Here is an 18,348-nt window from a genome sequence, read left to right as displayed (position 1 = left end):
TTTTCAAGTTAGTGCTGGCGCTTTGTAGTTGAGTTTTCATTATGTAAGCTTTAACAACAGTTTCCATCATCTTTGCACCATATTTTAGTGTGTTTTTTTCTTATTGCAAGTAAAAAATGCAGAACAAAAATTCAAATGAAATAAGATACATATTTACATATCGGTAAAACATTGTTCTCGAAATTCAAAGTCAAATGTAAGATCGCCATGACATGTTTATATCGCCTGTTAGTTAAAGTTAGAAACTCAATTTGAACTTTGAGATTTTTAATTTTAATAGATACAATAGCAAATTTTTAAAAAACTTGTTAATGTATAAATGGGGTATTTTTCTTTATATATTGTTTTTCTTTGTTTCTTTAAAAACAAAATCAAAGTTTATACATTTATTATTTGTTTAAAAAAAAATTGAGGTTTATAATATATATTTGGTATTTACTTTATTAAGTAAGTGCGCACTTTATAAAATATTTTTAGTACTTACTTAAGCATAGTAATTCATAAAACAATAGAGGAAATGGTCATGCTGGAATATAAATAAACCGCAACAATAAGTTACGAAATATAAACAAAGTAAAATAACATTGATAACTTATTATATTTTTTAAACTATAAGTGATAATTATCTTTTGTATGTATGTATGTATGTATGTATGTATGTATGTATGTATGTATGTATGTATGTATGTATGTATGTATGTATGTATGTATGTATGTATGTATGTATGTATGTATGTATGTATGTATGTATGTATGTATGTATGTATGAATGTATGCGTGTACGTATGTATGTATGTACGTGTGTATGTTTGTATGTTTGTATGTTTGTATGTATAAATCCATATACAAAAGTCTCCATTTATAAAATTGCAGTTAAAAGAATAATAAAAACTCCCAAAAGGGTCAAATACCCTTTTTAAGTATTATAGTTTATGGATGCTTAATAAATCAAGAAAACTTTGTTGATTAAATATATCAACTTTATTTACCAATCAACTACAAGTATTATTTTGATGACATTTGTCAGATTTGTGTGTGTGTTTTTTTTTATTTTTAAAAAAATGACATGTATTTTTAACTCTAATATTTGATGAGGAGTGTGGGATAATAAATGCATAATTTAAGTAAATATTATATCATATATTTAATTTAAGTAAATATTGCGTAGAATGAAATATTTTAGCTATGATGTTTGAATAAAAATAACATTTAATATACAACTGAATATCTTTGTAGTCATTTAAAATCAGCCTATAGAACTAAAGAAATATTTATATAAAAAAATCTTTTAAACTTTTTATGTCGAAAAAAATTTTCTTATGGTTTTTTATGGAAAAATCCCGGTATATTAAATTGTATTTAGTTGCGTAACGCAATGAGGCCTTATTCGTTTTAAAACGCTCGAAAATAAATTTTTTTAATAAAAAAAAACAAAAGTTGCTGACAACCGTAAATATTTAACCTCCAGTATAATTTAAAAACAAATTAAAAAAAATACTATAAAGTCTTTAATAATTTAAATAAGTTTTATTTACAATAAAAATTAAAATATTTGAGAACTACTTTTAAAGAAAATTTTAACTCGTTGAGTTACTCTCATCGTCCCAATTTTCGTTCATTGACTCGATATCTGATAAAATTGTATCAACACTGCGCCTTTTGTTTTTTATTTCTATCTTTGTTTCTTCAGAATTCTGTGAGCAAAAAAAAAGGGAAATATTTATTGAAAAAAAATGTTTATTTAAAAATTATTTAGATTAAACATTTAGGTTTAAATTTAAATTTAATTTTATTTCATTTTATTTTTAGTTTCATAAAAATGTAAAAAGAAATATAAATTTTCATGTATTTTTGTTTACAAAGTTTTTGTCAAATCTTACGTCGTTGATAGTTAACGGAACAAAAGCATCTGATAGAAAAAAAAGTAATAAAATAAAAAAGGAAATTAAAATAAAAGTTTGGTGTGTGAAATATTCCGCTAACTGAACATGTAACAATGATAAATAATTTGTTTATTTTTAATTTAATTATTTTTTGTTTTATTTCATTTATTAATTATAAATTTTTAAAAATCTTATTTTGATAATAATAAGACAAATTAAAAATAAACCAAATAAGTAATATAAAGTTTATATATCATATTTTTAGCAGAAATATAGTTTATTAATTTATAAAATCAACGATAAAATGTCAAAAAACCTCGTGTTTAGTTTCAAATTTCATTGCTTTTAATAAAAAATGTTTAGATTTTAAAAAATGTCGAGAAAAAAAAGAAATATTAGGATAAGCATAATTTAACTAAAATTAATTTAATATTACTAAATAAATTTATATCAATGTGGATAGCAGAAAAGTAATGCTTAAGTTATTCTTAAGTATATAAGATATACACATTAATAACAATAGGTGGATGTAAATTGTTATAAAATCTTATTTACGCCAATTAATTAATTCGCACGTTAAGAAAAGAAATTTAATCTAAAAAAAAAGAAGAAAAAGTAAAGGAGTTAGTGTGAAAGAGTGACTCAATATACAATTAGATTATATTTATTTATTTTTTAAATGTATTACCTTTTTAGAATAGCATTTTCGCCACCGAACTCCTTTACACTTTGATGGAACTGCTGCTAATAAAGTATATATTTCCGAAAACACTAGCAGAGATACAAAAAAGACCACCATCATTTTTTTTGCATTCATTATCATATTTATTACTTTTATGTAATGTTCTTTTTAATTATTGTATTAAGTTTTATTCGTATTACGTCTTACTTTTCAGTAATCTCTTCACTTAAAGTATTTAAGCTTTAATTGTGCCACTCGTTCTAAATTTAAAACTCATTTGAAGATTATTTGCTAACTTTACTTTTTTTTTTTTAATCGTTTACTTTCTTTGCATCAGGAATGTCTTCTCGTTTTTTACTGTTCCGTCACAAAGTGCGCGCTAGAATTTTAAAGACAGCGTTGTGTTACATTGTAAACATAAGATTTAGCGCACCACTAGACACTCAAAGACTCGCGGTGTTTGGGTTTACTTGTGTAAACTAAATTAAAGTTCTTAACAGCCGATCATTTTACTTTTAAATACTTATAAAAATTAACTCCAATTATCCGACTGTCGCCGTCAACGAGTTTTTGTAAGAGAAAAAAAAAGCTTTTATTAAACCGGCAGAAAAATATTAAAAAATGTTTCCTCTTTATGTAATTTTTGGTATTTTGGTAAGAGTACAAGGGTCCTTATAGCTTTATATATAGAAAAAACAAAGCGTATTTTCTTTCATAGCAAAAAAGGTATTGATTTTTCAAGAGACTAATACCGTTTAACAATACTATTGTTTGCTAACGATACAATGATTGTATAATAACATGTGGTTAAAAAAGAGTTCTCGAATGCCAGAAATGTATTTTTAAAAATTATTTTGCTACAGGTTTTTTCTTCAATAACCAGTTTTCAAATAAAGCGCCAACTTAAAAGTTTTTCCAAAGAATAACATAATTACTTAATTGTCAATACAACAAGTCGGGCAACTATATAAGAAATAAATGACACAAGTCATTCTGTTCTTATTTCTTTAAATGACTTGTACCGAGTTGTCTTTCTAAGAAATAGATAAAGAAAAGCCGAGATGCGTTACTTTAATACATGATCAAAGAGTAATTACTTAACTGTCAATACAAGAAATCGGGCATCTACACAAAAAAGAATGACGTAACATTAAAGGCATTACATATGCTATGCAAAATTCTTTGATTTGCATAATGCGCAAGATTTTGATCGTTTTATCAATAAAATATCATAAAATTATCATCATTTAATCATCATCATTTTAAGCCTCATAAGTGAAGTGAACATGCAATTTAGACTATGCAAAAAGTATATATATATATTTTAATTGATAAAAAGTAGGATATTAAATGGGAACACAATACGCACACACACACACACACACACACACACACACACACACACACACACACACACACACACACATATGTGTAATATATATATATATATATATATATATATATATATATATATATATATATATATATATACATATATATATATATATATATATATATATATATATATATATATATATAATACATAATATATATATAACTATATACATATATATTATATATATATAATATATATATACATACATATATATATATATATATATATATATATATATATATATATATATATATATATATATATATTATATAATATATATATATATATACATATTATATATATATAATATATAAATATATATATATATATTATGTATTTTATATATATATATATATATATATATATGTATATATATATATATATATATATATATATATATATATATATATATATATATATATATATATCTGGGCCGTAGGATCAAAAATTATAGGGGAGGGGAGGGGGCAGTACTACCCTGGTTTCAAGGGCCTACTTTTTTTTTTTTTCCAGTCAATTTCTTCAAAATTTTTGATTTAAAAACTTATTGGGGGCAAATGCCCCTGCTGCCCACCCGGTTCCTACGGGCCATTATACAATATGTTATATATATATATATATATATATATATATATATATATATATATAATATGTATTTATATATATATATATATATAATATGTAATACATTTATATAAAATATGTAATATATTTATATAAAATATGTAATATATATGACATGTTTACTTAACAAAGGTTCTTCATGTTCTTCATGTTAAATAGCACATACGTAGGTGTCCGTACATCTCATATGACAGCCGCCCAACAGCATTTTGTTGCGCATTGTATTACCATTATAGTCCCATACTTTTTATCAGTTAAATATTTTGTCATGCAATTTGTAGTTTAGTAGATGTTTTACTTGCACAATTGGGCACATTGTAAAACATTTAAGCAGTAATAATAAGTAGGGTTAGTTAAGTATAAGGGGAAATTAGCTTGCCCTTATGCTTAACTAACCCTGCTCTGTTCTATATGCTTTTAGCTTTCTATTCTTTTTTATTTTTCCCTATCTTTGAAATTTTATGTAATCTTTTATCTTGATTTACATGACCACACTTGTGAACAAAAGAAGTAAACAAGTTTTCACGGGATTATTGAGTGACTAAAAGGCAAATAAGAGAGAATTATCTACAATACCTCTAATGTTTCAAAGTATGAAAAAAAAGTCATTAATTTAACTGTATATTATAGGTTGGTATTATTCAAATATAAATGCTTCAAATATAAATTGGCTTTCAAATAATTCAAATATAAATTGGCTTTATTCAAATATTAAATACAAAACAAATATAAATGCTTTAAATAAATACAAATCAAATATAAATGCTTCAAATATAAATTGGCTCTTAAAAACTCAAATATAAATTGACTTTATTCAAATATAAATACAAAACATTTTCCAATCATTTACTACATTACAGCATAAACTTGAATTGAATATTTGCACCAAATGTAAATAATTGACAGGCCCATTGCCAGGCTCCTCAAATTTTTTCTGTGGTCTTTTAATAGAAATAATAATTTTTTAATAGAATGATTTAAACCTGTTTGTTGTTTGAAATGTCTTAGCCACAGGTTTTGCATAACAACCGCCTGAAACTTCTTGCGATGAAGATTGTGACAAAGCTACCAATACCTGTTTTTTTTAAACTTTGTATACTATATTCTTAAAAAAAAAAAGGACAAACACTTTTATTCATAAATACAAAGTTGTCAAGTTGTAGGATAGTTGTAAATTAATTGTAGATTGTTGGGTATGGGAATTCTAAAAAACATACCGCACTTATCCCTTACCTCATATTGATTAGAAGTTGTTAAAAACTTTAATTTAGTTTTGTTTTAACTAAAGTTGAAAAAAAAAAAAAAATGAAAATCTGGATAGAATATCTCTATGTTATTTTGGTAGTGGCGTCCCTTGCTTTCCTCTAATATTTGAATATCAAAAAAATATGAAAAATTTTCTAGAATATGTCTTTTTAACATTTTATTTCCATTTTAGTTCCAAATGTCGCAAAAAATTTTTGGTAAGTCATATAGTTTGTGAGTCTTTAGAAAAACATTTTTGGAAAAATCTTTTTAACATACACTGCGAAAACAAAACAAAACAGCTTAATCATAAAAATATAAAGTGAAAATTTTTCCGAATTCTCAAGCCAAATGATGCATTAGTTATAATTAAAAAAATATATATTTAATTGACTTATATTTAAATGTAAAAATTTTTTGAGCGTAGTTAAAAGTACAAACTTTTTTAGTTTTTTTAACTTCAGTTTTTAACATGCGCAGACTTCGATAATTTTCACAGACAATGGACCGGAAAAGTATATATTTTCACTATACAATAATTGATTGAACTCTCTGTTAATATATTTATTGAGGTCCTTTATAAGGGTTTGCATAATATTATCTGCAGGAGACCTCAAAATGATTCCTCCTTGGGGAAGGTCTCATTGTATACATAAAAACTATATAAAGCTCATATTAAAAAACACCAACTTTGTTACTGTGACAATGTTTTATTGTTTAACCGATTTTTTTTTTTTTTTTTTTTTTGTAATGAGATTACCGCGTCAAAAATCATTATAGTTTTTTTTTTTTATTTGTTTTATTCTCATAAGAATTACAAATTCAAATACACTTGTATCATTAAAAAAAATTCCTTGAATTGCAAATAGAATTAAAAGCAAACGGGGGAAAATAAATAAAAAAAAATTAGATTTTTTTTTTACTTCTTTCATTGATTATATACAAAACAACAACAAAATTTAAACAGAAAAAGACAATAACAAATAAGTTTTTCAAATTGAGCAATCAAATAATAAAAATTTTGTATTGCAAAGTGTGTTTATAAACAAGGCATTTAAGACTTATCAAATGTTCGAAGACAAATTAAGTCCTTAATCCAACCAGACGACAAAAAGGGGACGTTTAGGATGTACTTACATGTTTTGTTTTAAAAACATAGTTTTTGTGCTGTTTGTTAAAATATTGTTTCCTTAGACGTTTCGATGAATCTGTCACCAGATTATGCAGTTTTAAATCTTAATCTAGCTATAAATATACATGATAACTAAAATTTATTTCATTACCCAGCCTTTTAATTGATTTTAATCGTCTCCGGCTACAATTTTAATTTTCTTATGAATGAAAAACCTGACGTAACGGAATTTGTTAGATGTTTGCATTTTATATTTTAGAAAATTTATTAATAGAAATAATTACTATGTTTGACATCATTTGACATAGCAAAAGAAAAAAACAGAAAAACATTAAATCAACCTAAATTTGAGAAAGAAAATTGGATGGAAATATTTAAGTTTGAAGTTAGGGTTATGAATCCCGCAGTTTTTAGTCCCAATCCCAAAATCCCGAAGTCGAGCACATATTCCCGGGATTTCATTTTGTAAACTTAACGAAATTTTTTTTTTAAAAAAAAAAAAAACAACAAAAAAAAAAAACTTTTTCAGTTAAATATTTATAAAAATATATATTTCTTCTGTTGAGATTTGATTGCTTTCAAATATAGACTCTGTAACATTTTGTTTTCTTTTGGTTGCAATCAATTTCGAACTTTACGAAATTGAAATTTTCTTAAATTGTTTTGTAATTGAACAAAAGTAAATTAAGGCAAGCTATTGACGAACTACGTAGTTTTTTCTGATACTTTATGGGTTGCTACTGATAAAGTTGCCCTACAAGGTTTGTCATTTTTCGGCAAATTTTAGAAAGATCATATTTTAAATTTCTTTATATAGAAATTAAAAGTATTTTTTATAAAAAAAGAACTTTTTTTATAAAAATTTTTAATTTATAAAAATTCTGCTATGTATTTCAAGGTATATACTGGTTTAAAAGGAAAGCCTCAGTGTAATGCGTATTTGCCCGCATACTTTTTAAGATTTTTGTCATACCGAATATGTTATTTTTGTATTTTAAACCTTCAGTCGATGTATGTTCTGTAGATGCAGTAGTGGTGAAGTGGTAGAGGGCTCGCTTCATAAGCGAGAGGTTCTGAGTTCGATTCCCGCCACGTCCCTGGTTGTACCGCGCTCAACTTGTTTCTCTGCGTAGCGGCCTTGTTCGTCAAGGTTCGTGTTTCGGAGTTAGAGAGTTGAGAGAGGGTTATAGCTACAAGTAGCCTCCTCATCTGTAGTGGCCTTCTCGGCCTTGGGGAGGTGAATTATATATATAAAAAAAAGATCCCGCAATAGCTGTTTTAGTATGATGTCGGCAATGACGTTTCATGCAAGGCTAAAAGCGCATTTACTTTTTAATAAAAAACACCGCAATGTCCTCCATATTTACGTTTTGAATAAACCAATTAACTATTTTTTATAAGATATTAGTAGAAATTACCTACCTAAAGTTGAACCTATAGTTTTATCTAATAATAAGATTAAAATCGTATCTTTTATCATTAATGCACCAAGTAAAAACAACAGTTAGGATTTTTTGCCTTTGAGATGCTGATTTGTTTACAGCCGGTGTTTGCATAATTTTTATGTTAAAAACATGCTGTTCATGCAGTAGTGGAATAGTGGTAGAGCGCTTGCTTTATAAGCGAAAAGTTCTGTGTTCGATCCCACGTCCTTGGTAGTACCGGGCTTAACTTGTTTTTTTGTCCACGCAGCGACCTTTTTTCGCCAAGGTTAGTGTTTCGAATAAAAGAGTTAGGAGAAGATTGTAACCACAATAAAGTAGCCTCTTCGACTGTAGTGACCCTCTCGGTCTTGGTGAGGCGTGCAGATATAAGTAAGACCATTCAGTATATGCAGAATAATAAAACTGACGTCGAGTCCAAATCAAAGCTAATAGTAGTTCCGTTTTTTATAAAATACTGCAACTTAATAGTTGAGTTATTTGAGTTATTTTTTGTCATTAATCTGTGAAGTATCATTTTTAAGCGTTTTAAATCTTAAGTTTCGCTAAGGACTTCCTACTAATAGACTAAAGTCGATTTAGTCGAGTAAAAATCTTAAAGTCATTATACCTTTTCATTTGATTTAACTTTTCAATTTTTAATGTTTGCTCCAATTAGGAGAAAAAATTAAAGCGGCAAAAATTAGGAGCAAAAATTAGAGCGGCAAATTGCCGCTCCAAGCTGGCTCGAGATCTTAGACCAAAATTAAGTTATGAAGTTCCAAAATATAATTGAAATGACTTTATTAAATAAATATAATTGAAATGACTTTATTGATATATAGCAAATATTTAAGTATAAAGGTCCCTGAATCATTAGGGTCTGGAAACTTTTTTTTTTTTTAATTTTATTTTGCTGCTTATATAAACTACAATTCCTTTTCACAAAAAATAAAAAATAATTACAATTGTATTAATAATAAACAGACTCAGGGGGTCAAACAGGGGCTCAAAGAAGATATGGATGGCAAAATACCAACCTAATCTTTTCATAGAGCCCTTACAAAATACCAAAATACCAAAAAATACCAATTCCGATTCCGATTCTTTACCGATTCCGATTCTTTTGTGTTTTTTATTATTTTGATTTAACTGATAGTGTTTATAGTTAACTTAATACTTACACAGACTTTAAAAATAAAAACATTGAAGTCAGTTATATGTACAGAAAAAGGGCTAATAACACCGCGGCTCTAGGGAACACTCCCTCCCCACTCCTTTTTATCGAAAACTTTTTTTTTTTAAGAAATTAACCTCAAAAATGAGGATTTTTTTTACGAAATAAGGGAGTGTGAATTTCCTAACCAAACTCCCTCCCCCTACTCTAAAAACCGTGAAATGATAGCAACTTAACTAATATCATATAAATAAATAACAAATAATATACAGAATATTTGTATAATTTTATTATTAATAAGAAACAAATAATATAGTCATAAGTAATGGATAGTGATCAGATAAACAGAATGTTGTTGCTTTTCATAAATCTGATATCAAAAATCAGAAACAGGATAAAGCTAGTATTATCGATTTTGATATATGCGCGGATAGCTCTACTGCAGTACCATCTTCTAAATCCAGTCCTAAACCTGTTTGTGATACCTACGACCATGCCAAGGGAACCTCAATCTACTACACTCACATCCGTATTTACAAGTCTCCGGCCTGAGGATGCGGAGATCATTACTAGAAGCTCTTATTATACACTTAGTTCTGTAAAAATGAAGCCTAGATCTTCATCTCCTAAACAACCAACAATACACCAAGTGTTTGCGAATACCAGGCCTTTTACATCTACAGATCCGAAGGCAATAAAAATTACAAGGCTTATTGCAGAAATGGTATGCACAGATAACCAACCTGTTAGTATAGTAGAAAATCCTGGTTTCAAAAGGTTACTGCAGTTTTTGGAGCCAAGGTATACAATACAAGCAGAAAATATTTCTCGAATATTGAAATTCCTAACATTTATTAGAAGGTATCAAGTAAAATTTGTTTCTTGGCAAAGAAAACTGATCATGTTAGTAGAAACTACCGACATGTGGAGCTCCACAGCTAATGTTGATTACATGAGCCTAACAGCACACTTCCTCACAGAAGATATGAAACGAAGTTACATTTGTCTTGACGTGGTACCTTTTCCTTACAAGTTCTACACTGCAGATAATCTTGTTAAATTTATGAATGAATCACTTGAGCATATTGCAGAGTAAGTGTTATTTAGATCGATCGCAAAATAGTCCCATACCTCTCTTTTCTTACGTTTTGGCATGATAATGAAACTATATTCTGAAATAAAAACAGCATTTATAATAACAAAAAATAATAATACAAACAATAATAGTTATAATAAAACAAGCAAATAAGATTATTACAATAATACTTATCGCCGGTTCAAATATCAATTGAAATTCTGTGGCAGTATTTTGCGTATTTGCAATGTTTACTTTTGCTAAGGTTTTCCTTCACAGTTTACTTAACTTCAACAATGAAATTAGGCGCTAAAGTGAAAATTTAACGTAAACTAAACAAAAGAAAATCACAACGGCAATCACCCAGTGGGCACCAGACTAAAAAAAACCCGTCTTTTTAACGTTCAAAAGGCGTCCAAAACGTTCAAAAAACGTCTTTTTTATTTCCCGTGCCCACTGGGGAGTGTATATCTTATTTCAATTATCAAGAAAGTATTAATAAAAGAAGTGAAGTTGTTAAAAAGTCATTTCAGAAAGAATCGGAATTGTTAAAAAAAGGTAGAGAACCGCGGTTCTTACGATTCCTTGAGAATCGCTGGAATCGGGAGAATCGGAATCGGATTCGGCCCATCTTAATTATAACAATAATAGTAAAATATATTCAATAAATCAAGTAGAAAATTAAACAAAAAAAAAAAGTAATAAAAAAGAAGATTTTAAAAGACATCATTAGAGTTTAATATATAATTAAATAAAAACTTCTATTATGGATGTAACTTTTTATTTTTTGAATTACAATATTTCAAGAGAGTATAGAAACTCTCGTTTGCATGTATATATATATATATATATATATATATATATATATATATATATATATATATATATATATATATATATATATATATATATATATATATATATAAATATCATACTTGATAACGAGGGTATCTATACTCCCTTGAAATAATGAATAAAAGTTAATTCAAAAGATAAACAGTTACATCCATAGTTAAAGTTTTTATTTAATTAAAAAAGAAGGTATAATATTTAAAAATAAAAATAAAGAAAAAAAGAAAATAAGCCAATTAAAAGTACAAACACCCTCAATAAGTCAAAAAAAAAGGCATAAAATTTTTAAAATGCATATAGTGAATAACGAATATATATATATATATATATGTATGTATATATATAGAGTCCCCAATTGTCAAAAAAATAAACATTTAAAAATACAAATCTGTCAGAAAAAAGAAATACGTCTTTTTGCATATTCTTTGCAAAATTATCATTTGCGCGACAATGCATGTGTATTAAATGAAACTTTTGTCAACTGTTCGGTGTTTTGTGACTCTGACTCATTTTTATACATCAATTAGTAATTTTAACTAATAATATTTGAACTTTGGTGCCTAAAAATGGGAAAAACTAAAGATATATCAAACAAAAAAATTATAGTAATATCTGCTTCATTTTGAAATATTAATGAAAATATTAATGAAAATGAAATATTAATCTCCCAATTTGAAATATTAATGGATAATTCTTTTTTTTGTTATACAAAGGAAAGAAGATAAATATAACCCAGACTGTGTTATGGAGACAGTAAAACACCCTCTAAAGGTGGTAGTGTGATCGGTTGTAAGTGGTAAGGGCAGTAGCCTTCTTTATATAGTTGAAGGGATGAAAATCCAGGATAAATATAAAAAAGTATTAGCTACCAAATTATTTCCTCAGCTACATGATTGGTTTCCTGATGCATACAAATGCACCTTTATGCATGATTCTGCCCAATGCCATAAAGCTAAATCAGTGACAAGATATCTAGAGTCAAAAAATGTTGCTGTTTTACCATGGCCTGGCTATTCTCCCTACTTAAACCTAATAGAGAACGCCTGGGAATATAATGATCAGAAATTAAAAGCAAATGTAAAGAATTGCATCTAAAGTATGCCAAGAAGGATACAAGCAGTAAATGATGCAAAAGGCGCCCCAACGATATACTAAAAAATATTTTGTATTATGAGTTTTTATAAATAAATGCTTAAAAATAGTTAGTGTTTAAATAAGTGTTTTACTTTTTAAAAAAATATATTGATTTAAGCTAGTAGCACTAATATTTATATAAAAATTTAACATAAGAATACGTAAAAAAGCTTATAATGATTAATATGATATTTTTGCAAGTGTAACTAATAATTTGGCCGTCCACTGTATGTAAGCTTTAGACTGTGAATTTATGGCGAATTCGATACATGATATTAATGGTTTTACTAATTTTTGATTGTATATATTTCATATGTGGGAGCCATGATAAATGATCATCCACTATAACTCCTGAAAACACTACCCAGGCGGGATTTTTACGTTCCAAAAACGTTTTAAAGACGTTCAATCAGAACGTTTAGATGTGGTTCTTTTTAGGTATACAGATGAAATTACCGAAAACGTTCCCAAGAGGCGTTCAAAAGACGTCCGTTTTGGACATTCAAAAGACGTCCGATTCAGATTTTAAAAGACGTCCGATTCGGACGTTCAAAAGACGTCTGATTTAAACATTTTTAAATGGTTCATATTTAGTACCCAGATGAAATTACCGAAGACATTTTTAAAGACGTACAAAAAACGTTCGGAAAGGACGTTTAAAAGACGTACGCACGGGACGTTCAAAAGTACATTTAGTACCACTGTAATATTATAGTATAATTAACAAAGATTTCCAGTCATAAAATAATTTATTTAAAATAAAAGAATAGCAAGGTGTCTAAACAAAACTAAAACTTGCTATTCTTTCTTTTCTTGTTTTTCCAATGCACCCTTGAATTTCAATGTTGCTTTTAGAGTTCAGTGAGTTCAAGAATAGCAAGAGGTGTCTAAACACCTATTGCTATTCTTTCTTTTCATGTTTTTCCAATGCACCCTTGAATTTCAATGTTGCTGGATTCAGTTATCGATTCTAAAATTAATACAAGTTATTAGTAAAAACTTTTACAAATTTTATAAACAATTTATTTAAAAGTAGGAGACACCTAAATTGGAACACTAAGGGAATAAACAGCATTTTACAGCAGATGACAAATCTATGGTAATTTATTTAATCACTATAGACATTCAACCTTACGAATTAGTAGGATTAGTTAGTCTACTGATTGTTATAATCATCCATAAATACTCTGCTAATCAGTAAATACCATGTGGAATCAATAGTCATTACACAAACTTAGATTACCTAAAAAAAACCTGACAAAGTTCAAAGAGATTTTTTCATTTTTTCTCAACTTAGAAAACATAAAAAGCAAAATGATTTACTAATTGAATGCAAAGTATAAGTAGATGACATTTTATTTTGGAAATAAAATCAAACTATGCAATTAAGGATCTGCTCCAACTAATACAAATCTACCCTATTTATAAAATTAAAGTGGTATTTGATAGATATGAACTTATTCTAATAAATTGATATATAGATTTATATATATAGTTAAATATATTTCATATTTATTATTCTTGCTTATTATAGTCTTGTTTATTAATCGAGTCTTGAACTTTTTTTAACAAAGTTATACAATAAAATGAAAGTGATTAACATATTTTATGAAACTTAAGTTTACCATGTGCATTCATACAAGCATAAACAATAATTGATAAAATTACTAAACTGTCAAAAGTACATAGAAGCATACTTTGCTTGTATACCTAACATATATATATTACAAAATTAAAAAAAATAAAAATCTTCATATACAACAAATATCATCAATCAAATTGTTAGTCATAAACTTAAAAAAAAGAAGAGATAGATAAAATTACTTTTATGTGTTAACCTATTTTCAAATTTTTATTGATTTGGGAACAATGTAGTTACTTTAGCATATCAAAAGCAAGTTATCTAGGGTAATGAAAAATGTATCAAGGACAAAAAATGTAAACACTTACCAAATTGTGACTTATGTATGAAGGACTTATGTATAAATCTTTAATGGTATCTCCATACTCAAGCAGAAAGCATTGTTTACTTACGATGTATTTATTATTGGTCATGTAGCATGAATCAAAGCACAAAAACATAGCAAGATGTGGTAGTTTTGTCATGGAAGATAGTTCGCTTCATAATTGAAAACCACCAGTAACGTTCTTGCATCTTTAGGCAAATTCAACCTGTATGGCTGTAAAATACACAATAGTTCATTGATGGAAGAACGCAACCACTTGTTATGGGCCGCACAAGCAGCTAATTGTGTTGACAATGATGAGAGATCTTTTGTAAAATACGCATCAACAGGATGAATTAAAGAACTATAAACAAACAATTCCTCATCCTCACTTAAACCACATAAATCTAAACAAAAAAATTCTTTAAATTTTTCTTGACTCTGAAGCTGGATTGTTTCAAGCCTAATACGATTGCTATCAACCAGCAATGGTCTACAGATTAGTGGTTTTTATCCTACTAACTATTATTTTCTCAATACTCATGACCTTTGATAGCCAACAGCTACTGGATCAGACTCTAAACTATCTAGAGACTAATTAAGTACCAGGTTAAGTTAACTCAAAGAATGTAAAAGACATTAAAATAAAAATTCTCAGAGTATGAAAAAATATATTTAAAAATACATTTTAATAAATTTATTATTAATTTATTATTTTTTTTACATTTAAAAACACTTTTTTAACACTAAAAAGTATGTTGTACACTTATTCTTAATTTTTTATTATTTCTTAGTAAAGACTTAGTTATGTTACTGTGTTAATTTTTTTGATACATGTTTTGTTGAAAATAAATAATGGATGGTTTAAATAAACAGGGTATATTTTACCAGCCAGATTTTGCTAAGAACAGATTAATCGGTATCGGTGCCAAAATGGCATGCCGATCTCATTGGTATCTTGGATGGATGGTCAATCCCATTGGACGACGTGATTTCCTAGTTAGAGATAATGGACCAATAAACAAAGACAAGACAACATCTACAATTAACATTTTATTAAAAAATTCATATGTAATTATGTACCCTAACTATCCAGATCATATCTGGAATCAGCAAATACCAAATCAAAAAATTTAAAATCCATAATCGACAGAAAAATGCCAATCGGTTATGCCCTAACTTAAACCATCCAACCATTAAAAAAATACAAGCAGGGTTCTAGCTCAGAACTTCAAATTTTGCAGGAGGTACAAAAAAATTGTTTTTATAAGTTTAATTTTATATTATTTTAATCTTTTTTATTATTTTACATTATTATTTCAAAATTCCTATAAATGCCTAAGTACTATACTTTAATGATATGAGTAAAGTTAATTAAAACAATCTAAAATCTCTAAAATATAGTAACGTTCCTTTTTCAGAATAACCTCTTCAAATTTTATATTTCAAATATGAAAACCTCTCTATATAATAAAAAATTAGAATAAATGTTATACAGCAGCCAATAGTTATTAATTTAAATCATTACTTTTTCTTATTATCACAGCATTTATTTAAAAACAATAAGTAAAAATAATACTTAATTCAATATCACAGATTGATAAAAGATCACTCAACTGAATTTGGTTTATTTCTCCATGATAACTTGAGCCTAAAGAAAACTAAATTTATTAAAGAAATTCCACAAAAACAAATTAAAAATTACCCATATTATTATCAAATAAGCCAATAATATACTTAGGATATATTTAACGTTAAGTATAATGAGTTAAGTATAAGTTGAGTAGTTTTGTAGAAAAATCTGATTATTAAAGATGACACAACTGTAAATAAAGTAAATTGTACTTGATATCACATTCCCATAAACAATAAAAAAAGTCTTTAAATAATTTTAGGTTCAAATGTGTGAAAAATGGCCAGAAAAAAGAATAATAGAAAGAAAAACTAACTTCTCAAATGTGATTCAAAACCTATTTTCTTCTGCTACATCACGAACTCTTTGGTTAACTAACCGCCATCTTTTTAAATCATCTATTTAAAAGGTATATACAAAAGTTTTTTTACTAATTTTTAATTGGCATTGCATAAATATAATAAGAATAAAATTAAAGACTAACAAATATAAAGTAACGTTAATATTTAAGAGATTTGAATATATATATATATATATATATATATATATATATATATATATATATATATATATATATATATATATACATACTTATATATATAAACTACGTGAGTGTAGTCTACAAATAGAGTGCTAAATGCTTTTAAAGCACAGCGCAATAATAAATTAGTAAGAACACTCATCTAATTTTTTGGACAGCTTGTTTCTCCATCAGTAGGTTCATCAGAAAGCTTCCTGATGAACCTACTGATGGAGAAACAACTTGTCAATGAAAATTAAATAAGAGTTTTTACTAACTTATATATATATATGTGTGTGTGTGGGTATATATATATATATATATATATATATATATATATATATATATATATATATAAATATATATATAAATATATAGTGGAATAAGGTATGCGAAGCAATAAATTATTTTCGAAAAAGATTTATTTCCTTTAAAAAAATATAACTTTATAATTAAAAATATGATAAATAGCATTAGAGGCTTTTTATTATTTTCATCACTAGTGTTGTGGTAAAATAGGAAAAGGCCTCTAATGCTAAAATTGATAAATATATCATTTATTTAATTAAATTTCATATTTTTAAAGAAACAAAACTTTTTCAACATTGTTTTTTTCGCTTAGCATGCCTTTTTCCTTTATATTGTTCAATATTAAATTACTTGTTTGCCGACCTTGTAATTAAAGAAAGTTAAACTTCGTAGAACAATTAAATCCATCTTGAACAGAATTGTTATTTTTATACATTATTAACCATGTTGTAGTATAGAATATATGTTATATGCTGTGTATCCAATATATCTTATATCACAATATGTATTATACATTGTATGTTACATGGTTACAATGTATTAAAAACAATTCTGTTAAAGATGGATGTAATTGTTCTACTAAGTTTATCTTTTTAAAAAATAATACAACTTACCTGGTGTTATTCTTCAGAAACTAGAGTATTTCAGTTTTTTTAAACCTTTAGACTACACATTTTCAAATTAACTATTTATAGACTAAGTCTATAAATTAGTTAAAAAATAAGTTTATTTAAAAATGGTCTAAGTCTAAGACTTTCTGATTTTCCTTCTATGCCCACGATATCCACAAATGCTTGATAATTAAAATAATAATAATCTTTTTAATGATGCTTTTTTCATTTTCATAAAAATAAAAGGACCATTTGAGATGCCATATGGTAATAATTAATTCCTTGTAGTATTTGTTCTTTGGCTAAAATTAAATACAAACTGCATCATGAACCATTTTTATTACATGTGGCTAAGTCTTATAAGACCTGTGACATGTGACTTGTGACATGTGACTTGTGAGTTGTGACATGTGACCTGTGACTTGTGACATGTGACTAAGTCTTATAAGACTTAGCAACACGCAGTGCAACTTGCTAAACTTTAGCCACATCATTATTTGGCTGTTGAAAATGATTCCTAACATAATTTCATAATCTAATAATTTCTTATATGTTAGCATATGACTAAGTTATAATACAACTTGATAAACAATTTCATGGTGGCAAAAACATTGATATTAAAAACGAAAGTTTTTACACTTTAAAAACGAAAGTTTTTACACTTTTTTTACAATTACACTGAAGTAAAAAAACAAATGAGATTTACTA

The 18,348-nt window shown here is 26.6% G+C and overlaps 2 long non-coding RNA genes across 2 annotated transcripts; both read right to left on the bottom strand.

Annotated features, from left to right (window-relative positions):
- Positions 1–1,437: 1,437 nt before the first annotated feature.
- On the bottom strand, positions 1,438–2,941 carry LOC100209586 (uncharacterized). Its single transcript, XR_010643466.1, has 2 exons — positions 2,572–2,941; positions 1,438–1,694 (listed from the first exon to the last, which is right to left on the bottom strand). It is a non-coding gene; the product is annotated as an uncharacterized LOC100209586 (long non-coding RNA).
- A 10,410-nt stretch (positions 2,942–13,351) lies between these two features.
- On the bottom strand, positions 13,352–17,983 carry LOC136090768 (uncharacterized). Its single transcript, XR_010643704.1, has 4 exons — positions 17,644–17,983; positions 16,517–16,598; positions 14,572–16,218; positions 13,352–13,591 (listed from the first exon to the last, which is right to left on the bottom strand). It is a non-coding gene; the product is annotated as an uncharacterized LOC136090768 (long non-coding RNA).
- Between the last annotated feature and the right edge of the window lie 365 nt (positions 17,984–18,348).

Source organism: Hydra vulgaris, chromosome 14 (genome assembly GCF_038396675.1).
Source record: "Hydra vulgaris chromosome 14, alternate assembly HydraT2T_AEP".
NCBI classification, from domain to species: domain Eukaryota; kingdom Metazoa; phylum Cnidaria; class Hydrozoa; order Anthoathecata; family Hydridae; genus Hydra; species Hydra vulgaris.
The sequence above is the reverse complement of the archived record's forward strand: the minus strand, read 5'-3'. Positions and strand labels throughout refer to the sequence as shown.